This window comes from Erythrolamprus reginae, chromosome Z (assembly GCF_031021105.1).
Source record: "Erythrolamprus reginae isolate rEryReg1 chromosome Z, rEryReg1.hap1, whole genome shotgun sequence".
NCBI classification, from domain to species: domain Eukaryota; kingdom Metazoa; phylum Chordata; class Lepidosauria; order Squamata; family Dipsadidae; genus Erythrolamprus; species Erythrolamprus reginae.
The window spans coordinates 106,234,169-106,247,904 of record NC_091963.1 but is presented as its reverse complement, the minus strand read 5'-3'; the positions used below and the strand labels follow the sequence as shown (position 1 = coordinate 106,247,904).

General features: G+C 41.6%; 1 protein-coding gene across 7 annotated transcripts in view; it reads right to left on the bottom strand.

The window, feature by feature from the left end:
- Nucleotides 1-13,736, bottom strand: part of WIPF2 (WAS/WASL interacting protein family member 2) — a 119,308-nt gene that overhangs the window by 38,123 nt on the left and 67,449 nt on the right. For 2 of the 7 annotated variants that reach the window (XR_011560565.1, XM_070767008.1), the window contains exon 1: nt 8,175-8,310. The exons of 1 other annotated variant lie outside the window; for it this stretch is intronic. The gene's annotated coding sequence lies outside the window, so the exon portion shown is untranslated. Of the gene's footprint in view, nt 1-226; nt 293-7,719; nt 7,800-7,891; nt 8,311-13,736 lie in introns of those variants that run through there. 4 more of the 7 variants (XM_070767009.1, XM_070767016.1, XM_070767015.1 and 1 more) reach the window with 4 other exon arrangements.

Genomic DNA, 13,736 nt, shown 5'->3' with positions numbered 1-13,736 from the left:
TGCCAGAAACTCGGCTTCTATGCATGCTCAGAAGAAAAAGAAATTCAAACAATTTCAAATAATATTTTTTTTAAAAAAAAGATGATGGTGCCCATGGACCCAACTGGTTCTATGACGTTATCATGACATCACCACTGGGTTGCTACCAGTTTGGATGAACCTATCTGAACTGGGAGGAACCCACCCCTGCATGTCATGTACCATTATTTTCTTCAATTACACATACCTTTTTATAGGATGGACTCAGGTTCTGGATTTCCAAGATTAGAGGGCATTTAGGAAATGTAGGAGCTTTTAACACAGTAATGAAAGAATGCAGCAACTTTGAGATGCTTGTTCTGCAAAATAAACTTTGTGATGTTCTTTTCTGATTTGTATATTAAAACTCAGAAAATTGAACCCTAGGACCAAAGAAATGTGCTTATTGTGTTTATCCTCCAGAAGAGTATTCATCTGTCCCGATCCCCAGGGCCCTTAAACATGCTTTTTCCTTCAGATTTTGAGGTACAGTGGCACTGAGTTCTCTGGAAATTTATTTGGAATCTTACTTGATATAATGCATTATAAATAACCCGTATTTGAGTAATTTCATATCGTAGAAAACAAACTACAAGCTGGAGTGTTATATGTGCTCAATCAAATACATACCAGTAAGTCCAAATCAAACAAGAAATAAAAACTACAGGTGACCTTATTGTCTATTTTTTAAAGCTATCTCCTGCAGTCTAGCTACATCCAGTCATCATTTCCCAGAAGTCCCAGTCCATATGGCCGTGACACTAAGAACTCTGCTAGCTGATGTCTTAGCTATCTTATTTGTTCATTTGTTTGCTTGTTTAGCATATGGTAAATACATGGACTTAAAGTGGTTCAAATTTTAATGTCCAGTTCACCCAGCCACTCAAGGAGGGTGGTCTATGTTGAAAAAAATCAGACATTGGGCTGGTGTAAGCTCTTGATGAACATTCCGACACTATATGATAGATATTTTGTCAAGGAGCACAATCACACTGAGAGATAGAGACAATTAGCTATAATTAGACCTCTTAGCTACCTTGAAGACATCAGTTTAGAAAAGGCTATGTTGCCCCAAAATAATTCAGGCATCATTGCTAAATAAACGGTTAAACAAAGAAATGGCAGTAGCAAATAAGAAAAACAACTTAAAATACTAAATATGAATTAATACTCAATATTACTAAGAAATCTAAAGATAAATTAATATATTATTGAAAACAAAGCAATAATTTATTTAGAGATATTAAATAGAGTATTACAGACCATGTTAAAGAACTACCGTATATACTCGAGTATAAGTCGGGTTTTTTTAGCCCAAAAATGGGCTGAAAAACCCGACCTCGACTTATAATCGGGTGACTGACATGTCACCACAAGAGGGCGCAAGCGGCTGAGGGAAAGACAGCCGTCTGCCTTTGCTTCAGCTAGAAAGAAGCGGCAACTGCCCGGTCAAGAAGCAAGAATCCACCTAGCCAAACGGCTTTTTTCTTGTTTAGCGCGGCGTTCAAGTGGTTGGCAGGTTCCTTTGCTTGCACGCAAGAGCCAACCACTCGAACGCCACGCTAAACAAGAAAAAAGCCGTTTGGCTAGGGGGTAGATTCTTGCTTCTTAACCGGGCAGTTGCCCCCTCTCCCAGAACTTCTTTGGAGCTGAAGCAAAGGCAGACGGCTGTCTTTCCCTAAGCCGCTTCCTGGAGACCGCTAAAGATATCGCTCTGGGAGAGGGGGCAACTGCCCGGTTAAGAAGCAAGAATTTCCCCCCCCCCAGCCAAACGGCTTTTTTCTTGTTTAGCGCGGCGTTCGAGTGGTTGGCTCTTGCGTGCAAGCAAAGGAACCTGCCAACCACTCGAACGCCACGCTAAACAAGAAAAAAGCCGTTTTGCTGGGGGGGGGGAATTCTTGCTTCTTAAACCGGGAGCAGTTGCCCCCTCTCCCAAAGCGATGTCCCAAAGCGGTCTCCGGGAAGCGACCGAGGGAAAGGCAATCGTCTGCCTTTCCTTCAGCCCGAAAGAGAAGGCAAATGCCCCGCCTTCCCCCAGCCAGTTAACCGAGCGCTTCAAGTTAACCGGCTGGGGGAAGGCGGGGCATTTGCCTCCTCTTTCGGACTGAAGGAAAGGCAGACGATTGCCTTTCCCTCGGTCGCTTCCCGGAGACCGCTTTGGGACATCGCTTTGGGAGAGGGGGCAACTGCTCCCAGTTAAGAAGCAAGAATCCCTCCCCCCTAGCCAAACGGCTTTTTTCTTGTTTAGCGCGTCGTTCGAGTGGTTGGCTCTTGCGTGCAAACAAAGGAACCTGCCAACCACTCGAACGCCACGCTAAACAAGAAAAAAGCCGTTTCGCTGGGGGGGGGGGATTCTTGCTTCTTAAACCGGGAGGAGTTGCCCCCTCTCCCAAAGCGATGTCCCAAAGCGGTCTCCGGGAAGCGACCGAGGGAAAGGCAATCGTCTGCCTTTCCTTCAGCCCGAAAGAGGAGGCAAATGCCCCGCCTTCCCCCAGCCGGTTAACTTGAAGCGCTCGGTTAACTGGCTGGGGGAAGGCAGGGCATTTGCCTTCTCTTTTGAGCTGAAGGAAAGGCAGACGATTGCCTTTCCCTCGGTCCCTTCCCGGAGACCGCTTTGGGACATCGCTTTGCTTGCGCCTGCCCCTCCTACAGCGGAGAGAGGCGGCAAATGGCCAGCCCTTCCCCCACCCGCTTAGCTGAGCCCTTCGGGAAGGTGCCGCCTGTCTTCGCTGTAGGAAAGGCAGGCACATCCGAAGCGCGTGGGGAAGTGGCTGTGGGAGGCAACGACATTCCTAAGCCGGTGAGGTGTAGGGGGGGGGGGGTGGCGAGAAGATAGAAGCAAGAATCCACCCCCCCAGCTTTTCCCCCCTCTCCCCGCAAGAAAAGGAGCCAGCCAAACACTCCAATGCCGCGCTAGAGGGGGGAAAAGCCGATGAGGTGTGTGTGTGGGGGGGGGTGGATTCTTGCTTGTCTTCTCAACACCCCCTCACCCCACCTCTCGGGAAGAGAGCAACAGGAAAGGACGCGGTTTTCTTCTGCCGGGTCGAGGACAAAGCGGGTGTTGAGGGCGGCGGGCGAGCAACATTTCAGCGGGGAGAAAACCCCAAGCTGAGAGTGCCTTTTAAAATCACTCTCCTCTCAGCCTGGGCAAGCTGCCGAGAAGTGGGGTTTTCGGAGTGGGGAGGCAAAAACGCTCAGAATGTCACCAACGAGGCATTTCTCCAAGGGGCGGGGGTCCCTAAACTTTCCTTTAACCCCAGCGGACACAAAGATGGGAATGCGTGGTCCTTGCCAGCCACCCATCTGCGGGGGCTGCTCCGCGCCAAGGCAGAATTAAATTCAACAACCAAAATATTATATTTTTAAAAAACATACTTTTTTGACAGTTTGTTTGCCTTTTAAGACATCTCTCTGGCTGTGCCTAATGTCAACAATAAAATTTTTTGCCAGGTGAATTTTTTTTTGCCAGATTAGCTATGGATCTCACTGAAGAAATTTTAAAGAATACTCAAAATGATTCTTCATTTGCTTTGTAACCTTAAATAAAAAAACAATACAGTATTGACTCTGTAATTTACCCGGGGAGGGGACAGGAGGGGGGCGCAGACAGACAGGAAAGGAAGACAGACAGACAGACAGATAGAGACCTATGACCACAATTGAGCTCAAAATTTGTTGTTAAGCAAAAGCATTGTTAAGTGAAAATCACCACATTTTACTCAATCCATGACATTTCCTAGCTCTAACAGTGATGTGCAAGCTAGGGAAGTACCGGTACATCTGAAGACATGTGTAATGTTCTAGTTATGGTTAACTGTGTGGCAGAAAGTGGACTCTGGGTTTGTTTTCCTATTACAGTGAGGTTGAATGTACCATATATAATTTTACAAGAGCTCTCTCTCTTTCTCTCTCTGTATATACACATACAGTTTATATAGTAGATAATGTACAGTATATTTTTGTGTGCCTGTGTGTAATATTTATTTACACATATGGCATATATACATAGAATTAAGTATATTTTGGATGTTCAGTAATTGTAAATATAGAGGGAAATTGTATCTCTTTGAGGCAAGGAGAGGTCAAGTATCCTAACCCTAACCCAAACCAGCAGGAGCAGGGGATTAAGGTAAGTACCTAGGTACTTGCAATTTTTTTGCCTATACCTGCCTTGGGGGATATATACCTGTTTACCCTCTTTTAAACTTACAGAGCTAGTTTACTGGCTTTCTTTGAAATAAATATTCTAAAATATTTAATCTACTGATGCCTCAATTGATGTAATTTTATTGGTTTCCATTTTTATAAGTTACCAGTAGCCGCTGCAATTTCCACCCTCGACTTATACAGGGGTTTATAAATTTTCCCAGTTTTTGTGGCAAAAGTAGGCGCCTCGACTTATAGTCGGAGCGACTTATACTCGAGTATATACGGGTACTTGTTTAGTGATGAGCCAAGTATAAAAAACCCTCCAGAAGAAAATAAACTGCTTTCCACATTTACTGAATGCCAATATCTCCTATAAGCATGGATTACATGATATCAGAGCCATCATTTCATACAAAGAAATGTTTGTACTTACCATACATGCATAAATTACACTTGTAAATTAACAGAAAAGCCACAAGAATACACATCACTGAACAAACTTGTAATGGTTGACTTATAACAAAGTTCTGAAGAATACTTATCTGATTCCATTAATATACTTCCTTCTTTCTTTCTTTCATTTGAAAATTTATAAAGCAGCTCATCTCAACCTAGTGATTTGGACAATTAACAATACAAACGCAAAACAACATAAACTTGAAAAACAATAAGTTCATACTTCCTTCAGCTTCACTATAGGGATTTGAATAATATTTGCCTCTCCCAATATGTTGATTATTTACACTACTTATTTTTCAGGATGGTCCTCTACAAACTATGTTATACTGTACAACATACAATGCACATATCCTCACAGCTAGATGTCATGTTTCCCGGAAAATAAAACTCTATCTTATTTTTTTTTAATCCCGAAATAAGTGCTTGGCCTTACTGCTATGAAGTCAAAAGCTCAATTGGGCTTATTATCTTATTTTGGGGGAAACTGGGTAGCCACTCATCTAAGTTCTCTAAAATCTGCCCAAATAATATATAATTGCCTATTCTTTTTCCCAGATGATGTCCAATACATATGACAACTGAAACTGACATTTTAAAATATATTTAATTTAAAATATAGAATTTAAAAGAAATTTTTAAAATCAACAAATTGCAGAGGCTTTTATGCACACTGGTTTATGGTATAATCACAGTAAAACCACATAAGAGAAATGTCAGAACACTTTCAATAATCTGTTTTGAGTTCTCCATCAAAATTCCAAATGGCTATTCTAAAGACTAAATCATTTTTGAGAGACAGAAGGAACAGAAATTATCCCAGTTTAAAATAATCTGGTATTGATAATAAGAACATGATAAACAGTAACATAAAGGTGTTAAACAGTTACTCAATCTATATGCCATGCTAAATGCTTTCTTTTTCTATTTTCTCCTTCTCTTCTCAATTACAAATGAGATTTACTCAGTTACTCAGACAACTTTTCATCATAATGTGTCCAAATAGAAATCAGTCAATCATTTTTTTGGGATGGATTGCTGCACAGAGCAGGGAGTTGGAGTTTATCCCCTAGATCACTCTTTCAGCTCTATTATTCTATAAATATGAATATTACAACAGATTTGGTACCATGATCAAATAGGACTCAAATTAGACAGAAACCAAGTAATATTTTGCAACTGGATGTTAAAAATATGAGACAGCAATCAAAATCATAAACTAAAATATTTAATGAAGACATTTCCTCTACAATAACTTAGATGTAACAAAGTTTACCCCAACAAATATCTGTATAATATAACTTTAGGAAAAACAATTCAAAAACATTCTCTAGTCTTTACTATTGAACTTTATTTCAGAATATTAGCTGACTAGTATTGGCATGGAAATAGCATATAATGAAGTACTTAAAACTGCAAAATAGTTAAAATTATAAATATAACTAAAATGCAGTATGACTATTATTTTTTATTTATATTTAATCTAATTTATAAGATGCCCAACCCAAGGAATCTGGGCAGCTTACAACAAATAAAAACAATATTTAACAATATCCTCAATGAGCAAGTATTCCAAAGTACCAGTAGATATAATTTTTTTTCAGGATCTGTTTTAATGCATCTCCAATCCTACTTAATTGCAGGTATTTCTACCATGATAAGTTATTTCATACCCTTAACACTTAAGTGTGCTGGGAATTTAAAGAACACCATTTAGTGAACAAATACCACAGCCAGGCAAGCACTGATAACTTTCAATTGAGCTCCGCCTCCACAGATTTGAATGCCCAATTCCTTAAGGCGCCTAATGTTCTGGACTGATCACACACACCTTTGAAAAGCGGCCACCATAGTTCCCTCTAAGCTGAGCAGTGAGCAATCGCTCACTTAAAAATCATCATCAACTCAGAGTTTTCCAAACCTGCCCAGAAGCCGAGAGGGGAAGAGTGAGAGGGAAGGAGAGAGAGAGGAAGAGAGAGAAACAGATAGAAAAAAGAGAGGAAGGAAAAGAGAAAGAAAAAGAATGGGAGTAAGGAAGAGAGAAAGAAAATCAAAATCTGGTTTGAAACTAGCTCAACTATATTTAAGTGGCATTTTGATATTGATAGAGTTGCCCTATTATGAGCTCACTGTTATAGACACACAGTACAGTATTTTATTTTGAAATTCTCTTAGGCAAAACAGGATGGGTTTTTTGTTTGTTTGTTTGTTTGTTTATTATTTCTGTGCTGCCCAGTCCCGAAGGGACTGCCGCTCAGACACTATACTTTTCCGCCCACCCCAAAAAAAAATTAGAGGGAACACTGGCGGCCACACCTACAATGTATATTGTGTAACAAATAAGGAAGATGAGAATAAAATCTGGGAAATACCTTGGCTGTAAAGAAAGCAAAAATAACTAGATCAGAAGTTGATAGTAATCGAATTATGGTTAGTATTGAAGATTCCAAGGATATTTAATATATTGAGGGGGGGAACTATTTGATATTCAATAATAAACAAATACAGATGAAGCTCCACTTTATCTTTTACCACCACCACCCCATCTATTTAATGTTTGCATAAAAATTCCTTCCACTCTTAAAATAAGGGAAGAAAAAGCACAGTGCCACAAATATTGTAGGGTTTTTTGCCTCAGTTTCAACCATCCCTATGTAAACATCCCAGAAATCTTATGTCAAGAATACACTTCTATTGAAACAACTTGTCAACCCCACACAACCACCCCAATTGGTGATGATCTAGCTGCACACACTGATTGCTTCTTCTTTCACCCCTATTATCAGCAGCACCATTACTTGTAACCTGACACTCCTTCCTCTGCCCACCTCCCTCATAAGCGCCCGAGCAGCGTTAAAGCCTGTTTTGCCTGTCAAGCTTTTCAGGTGAGCAGCATTTCTCCACCCATGGCCCAGGAAACTTCATCCCTCTAATGAACTACTTTTTTCACCGTTGGGAGACCTGAAATAACAGGTCATGGATGGATCGCCATGGAAAAAAATCTATTTCTGCGTCGCAAGGCGTCGAAAATAACTTGATGGTGCACAATCAACCAATGACATACGCGTAAGAGTTGTAATCGGTTCCCGCACCTACCTGCAAATCACTGTTCTTTGTGTTAAGGCTTTTACTAGATCTCAAGCAGTTTCTGCAGGAACCTTTTCACCCCGCACCCAGGTAAATCTCTAATTCCAGTCCCCGAGAAACCCTTCCCCCGCCCATTCTTACAGGATTCAGGAAAACTTCACGCTAATATCTGGCAAATTACCTGCATCCTTTGAGCGTTACCTCTTAATCGCCCCACGTCTCATTTAACTGCGCTGTTCCCCCTCCTGTGTCTTTCTCGCCTTTTCATACCACCTTTTTTCTAATCCCACCACGCCTCGCTCCTCCGCAGCCCATGACCCTTGACCTCCGGGGTACAGGTCAAATGTCAAACCTCCATCAAAGGACACCGCTCTTTTTTCTGTCGTAAGGATGACCCCTGGAATGTCGCCTTCTCTCCTAGTCTCCCAAGAGCCCACTTCAGATTTCGGTGCCACTTCGCTTACCCACGACGCGCACTCCCCCTTCTCGGGTCCGGTGCCTTCAATCCGGAAACAGACGTATGCCCGCCCGGCGGCCATACAAAATGGCGATGAAGCGCACGCCTCGAATCAGTGCGCACGCGCATGATGGCGCCACCCTCCCCTTCCGGTTTGGTGTCTCGAAAACGGAAGAACGTACGGCTAAGCGGTAGCCATGATAAGGAGGTCAGGGTTGAACGGGAGGGGCTGCGGAAAGAGCATCGTATAATCACAGTGACGCATCGATGTTATTTATTCAGTGAAGTTTTGTCTCTGTGCTGGTGTCTGCATCACTAGACGGAATACAGACAATAGACATAAAAAGTGTTGCCTAAATCTTGCAGGGCGCTTCATTTAATAGGCATATTCCACCAAAATTAAGCAGTTGGGGGTCAGAACTCATGAAAAATCACATAAATAAGCCAATGTTTCTCGTGCTGGCTGGGGAATTCTGGGAATTGAAGTTGCGCTTTTTAAAGTTGTCAATCTTCAGACTGGACGTTGGTCAGTCCACTGCTCTGTGACCACTGTATCTTCTCTGTACTTGTCTGCTCTTCTGCATGCGTTTACTTGAAATAGTCCACTTGTGGTCAATGTTCCCTCTGATTTTTTTTCGAGGTGGGCGGAAAAGTATAGTGTCTGAGCGGCAGTCCCCTTGGGACTGGGCGGCAAAGAAGTTATGTATGTATGTATGTATGTATGTATGTATGTATGAATGTATGTATGTATGTATAAATAAATAATTGATCCCTTCTTTTTTATTAAAAGAAATTAATAATAAAACAAAAACAAAACCTCTTAACTATTAAAACTAAAACAACCAGCAAAACCAAAAACATAACTATTAATAAAAACAGGTGAGGGCTGGGGTTTTTTTTCTCTGTTATTATTTAAGTGCTTTTACCATATGCTTTAAATCAAGAGTCACTTCTCTCTGTGTTTCTCTTTCCTGTCATTCTCTGCCTCAATCATTTTCTCATTTCTCTTTTTTTCTATCATTTCTCTCTCTCTTCCTTCCACTCTTCTCTCTCTCTTGCTTTCTTCCTCTCATTCTCTTCCTTCCTCTCTCTATCTTTCTTGCTCTCTCTCCCTATTTTCTCTCTCTCTCACTCACTTTCTTTCTCCCTCTCCTTTCTTTCTATCTCTCTCTCTCTTGTTCTCTCTCTGATTTTTTCTCTCTCCCATGCTTTCTCTCTTGCTTTCTCACTTTCTCGTTTTCTCTCTCATTCTCTCTCTCTCTTGCTATATCTCTCCCTCTTTCTCATTTTCTCTCTATCTTGCTCTGTCTGTTGCTCTGTCTTGATCTCTCTTTCTCTCTCTTCCTTTCTTCTCTGGGGAGGCCGGTGAAGGTTTTTTTTAGTTTGAATGTTCCGGACAGGCTGGCAGGGGGATGGGGAGCACGCAAATACGCACGCCCAACATTCAAACTAACCTTCGCCGGCCTCCGCTGTGAGAAGAGCGCCTGCCCCACCTCTCCGCTGTGAGAAGAGCGCCGAGATGAAAGCGCTCTCGGCAAAGGGACTGCAAGAGGGGCGGGGCGGGCGTTCCCAAAGTGTTCAGAGTGGCTAGCGGCCAGATCAGGACGATGAGAAGCCGCAGCCACCACCGCCGCTGCAGCTACCGCTGCGGGAGGAGCCGCGTCCCAAGGCGGGAAGTGGAGGAGAAAGAGGGGCGGATTGGGCGGGCAGGTGGGGGGCAGCATCGAGAAGCCAGGGGTGTGAGGGGGCCGGAGGCACTGATGGGGCGGGGCAGCCGCGGCTCCTTGCGCAGCCTTGAAAAAGGGTATTAATGTCTGTTATGCAGTGTGGATTCCATACAGGTGAGCTGTATTCAAGAATTGGTCTGACAAATGTTTTGTATGCTCTGGGTAGTAGATCGGTGCTTCTAGAGAAGAAGCTGCGTAGAATTTAGTTTGTGACTCAGTGCTTTTTTGGCAATGCTATTGCAGTGGGCTCTGACACTTAGGTCATTGGAAATGAGTACTCTAAGATCTTTGACTGAGTAAGGGTCTTTTGTGAGTTTAGGTCCAAGTATGGACAGTATTTAGTATTCAGATTCTTTTTACCAATGTGTAGGACACAGCATTTGTTGGATGAGATTTGCAGTTGCCAGTTGTTAGACCATTCAGGTACATGGTCAAGGTCCTTTTGAAGGGTAGAAGTATTATCAGAGGTATTAAATGGTTTAACATCATCAGCAAAGACAATACTATTGCTTGTAATATTGTCACAGAGATCGTTTATGTAGAGTATAAAGAGAGTAGGTCCTAGGACACTGCCTTGGGGAACACCACTGTTAACTGGAGCAGGATTAGATATGGCATTACCTATTTTGACCACCTGTTGTCTGTTTGACAGGAACACTGATATCCAATTGTGCAGTGGTCCTGAGATGCCATAAGATTTTAGTTTCATAAGACGTTTGTCGTGAACTACTGAATCAAAGGCTTTGCAAAAGTCTATGTAGATTGCATCAATTGATTTACTCTGGTCAATTTGGGTAGTCCATATATTTTTGCAGAGTAAAAGTAGCAAGTTGCAAGATAATTTTTTTCTGAAAATGAATTGTTTGTTGGAAAGCAGGTTATTTGTTTCGAGGTGGAATTTAATGGATTGGTTAATGATGGATTCTATGACTTTGCAAGTGACGCAGGTCAAGGAGATTGGTCTATAATTTTCAACATTGCTAGGATCACCCTTTTTGAAAATAGGGATGACCCTATCTAGAGACCAGAGTTTAGGTAGGGAGCTAGTTGTAGAAGATATTTTGAAAATTATGCTTAGGGGTTCAGCCAGAGTTGAGGAGAGGTTTTTTAAGAAATATGCACATAGTCCGCCAGGTCCTATAGATAGAGATTTTTAAGTTGTGAGGGAACACGCAGTGGTCTGGCCAGATTCGTTTATTAGGAATCCGCAGCTTGCAACAAAGAAAGCATTTTTTAACAACATGTAACAACACGCGGCTCAGGTTTGGGAGGCGCGGCTTTGACAGCCGTTTGTACTTTCCCGTGCGTGGCTTAACCAATTACTTTAAACTATATACAATAGGTAATTTGAATAATAATTGACACCCCCATATCCATGGATACAGAACAGAGAAGGTTTTAGGCTGTGCAGTGATTTCTTAATGTTTCTTCGGTAAAGTCGATTTGTGTTAGATCACTGAAGTTAGTTGGGGTGCGACTAGGAAATGCTGGGCATAAGCCGTTACGATTCACAAAGACAGAGCTGAATAAGTTGTTAAAGAGGTTGGCTTTAATTGTTTCATCAATATACTCTTTGACGTTTGGTCCCATAATTGGTGGGATGAATCTAGAGTCTTTAAGTTTGTTGTTTACAAAGTTATAGAAGGCAAGAGTGGATTTCGTGCGTAGGAGCTTTTCTTTTTGTTTGATATGATAGTTGGTACATTCAGACTTTATTTGATGACATAAATTTTTATAGCAGTTTTTAAAGTTTGCCACATAGCCTGTTTTGTTTTTACGCCAAAGTAATCTTTTTTTGGATTGTAGTTTTCTTATTTTTATGGGTAATTTATTTCTCTTGGTTTTGGTGTATATTAGCGGTACATGTGATTTTATGACTCTTTGGATCTCGAGCAGAAATTTATTGTAATAGTCATCTACAGTGATACAGCTGGAGAGTATTGTGTTCCAATCAAGAGATGAGATGTCAGAGTCTATGTTGTCATAGTTGGCCTTCTTTAAGTTGAAATTGGTTGTTCTGCTTTTGGCATTGTTTAAAAGAGGACGTACGTTTAGACAAAAGTCAATTGTGCTGTGGTCACTGTTAGAAAAGGGTTCTCTTACTTGGAGTCCATAAATTGAGTATAAACTGTTGCAGAAGATGAGGTCTAGGCAGTTGTTGAGTCTGGTGTTGTCAGTAACTAGTTGCACTAGCCCTAGACTAGTGATAGCATTGTAGAGAGTTGAGTGAATGGATTCAGTTGTGCATTCATTTAGGGACCAGTTAATATGTGGTAGGTTTAGATCACCAAGAAATATGAGGGGATGTTGGTAGGAGGTTGCCCACGTTAGCAGTAAGGTTAACTTGTTCGCGTGTGAGATGTCATAGTCAGGGTCTCTATAGCATAGGAGGAAGCGGAGTGTGGTGTCTGAGGTTAGTTCACAGATGATAGTTTCAGGGAGGTAAAGTTCTTGTTTAACTTGGATTTGCTTTATGTTGAGTGATTTCTTGTAGAAGATTGCAACTCCACCTCCGCCTTGCATGATCAGATCGGACAACATGGTAGTCTTTTGTAGTGATAATGGAGTTGGGGAGGGATGTAGTTAACCATGTTTCGCATATAAAAATGATGTCAAATTTGGTGGTTTTTAGTAGGAGATGGAGTTTGGGTATTTTGTTAGCAATTATTTTACATTTAATGCTAGAAGTAGTTGCTGATGAAGGAGTAAGGGGCGTGAATTCCTAGTCTTGGTTGAGTGGGAGTTGGTTTTAGTTGGAGATAGGCAGGTAGTTAGGATGGATTTGAGCAGTAGTTGTTTGAGGGTTGAGGTTTATGGTGCGTTATTCTTGGTTGATGATGAATTGTATGCTGGGATGGTTTTGGATGATGGGGTTTGGAGGGTTGGATGATGGGACGTGGGTCTTTGTTTTGATGCAGCCAGCCCTATTTTCCTCCCAAAAAACTAAGGTGCATCTTATACACTGGTGCGTCTTATACTCCAAAAAATACAGTGTAAACATACCATATGTGTACATACATATTACACACAGGCATACAAAAAGATATAAGTAAAGATTTATAGCCAGTTATCTCCAAGCTATTTGCAATGGAATGTTAATGGCATCATAAAGAGATTAGCTCGCTGCTGATAGAGAAATTCCAGCCATGCTGCTTGCTTGCTTGCTTGCTACTAGAATACATTCCCTGTATATTTGATCTGTTGAAGAAGAATAAAAATATTGATATTTTGAAGATTAAGTCTTTGGAGAATTTGTGGAAAAAGTAGTCGTGTCCAGAACATCTACCCTATATTGTATGTGTCTGTACACACACACACAGCTCTTCTAAAACTACACATTCATCTCATTTACTGCATTTGGAAAAACACACCCTGCAGTAACAAATATTCAAAGAGCCATTTGGGCCCATTTTCCACAGAAAATTCCCACCCAGTCACATAAACCCCCTTCACATCCTTATTCCTTCCTTCCCGCCCTCCTCCTTCCTGATCTTACCTTCATTTCTTTTCTCTTTCCCGCTTCCTCATTTTCTCTCTCTTTCTTTCTTTCTTTCTTTCTTCATCTCTCTCTCCCTCTCTCTTTGTTTCTCTCTCTCTCTCTCTCTCTCTCTCTCACACACACAGACACCCTGCCTGATTGCAGGCAGGCAGCTAGCTCTGTTAAAAAATAGGCTCTAAGTAAAATGTCTACATTAACAAAATGTACAGTGGTACCTCTACTTACAAACGCCTCTACCTATGAACTTTTCGAGATACGAACCATGTGCTCAAGATTTTTTTGCCTCAACTCATGAATCATTTTCTACTTACGAACCCTCACTTCTCCCTCGGCTGCTGGTGGA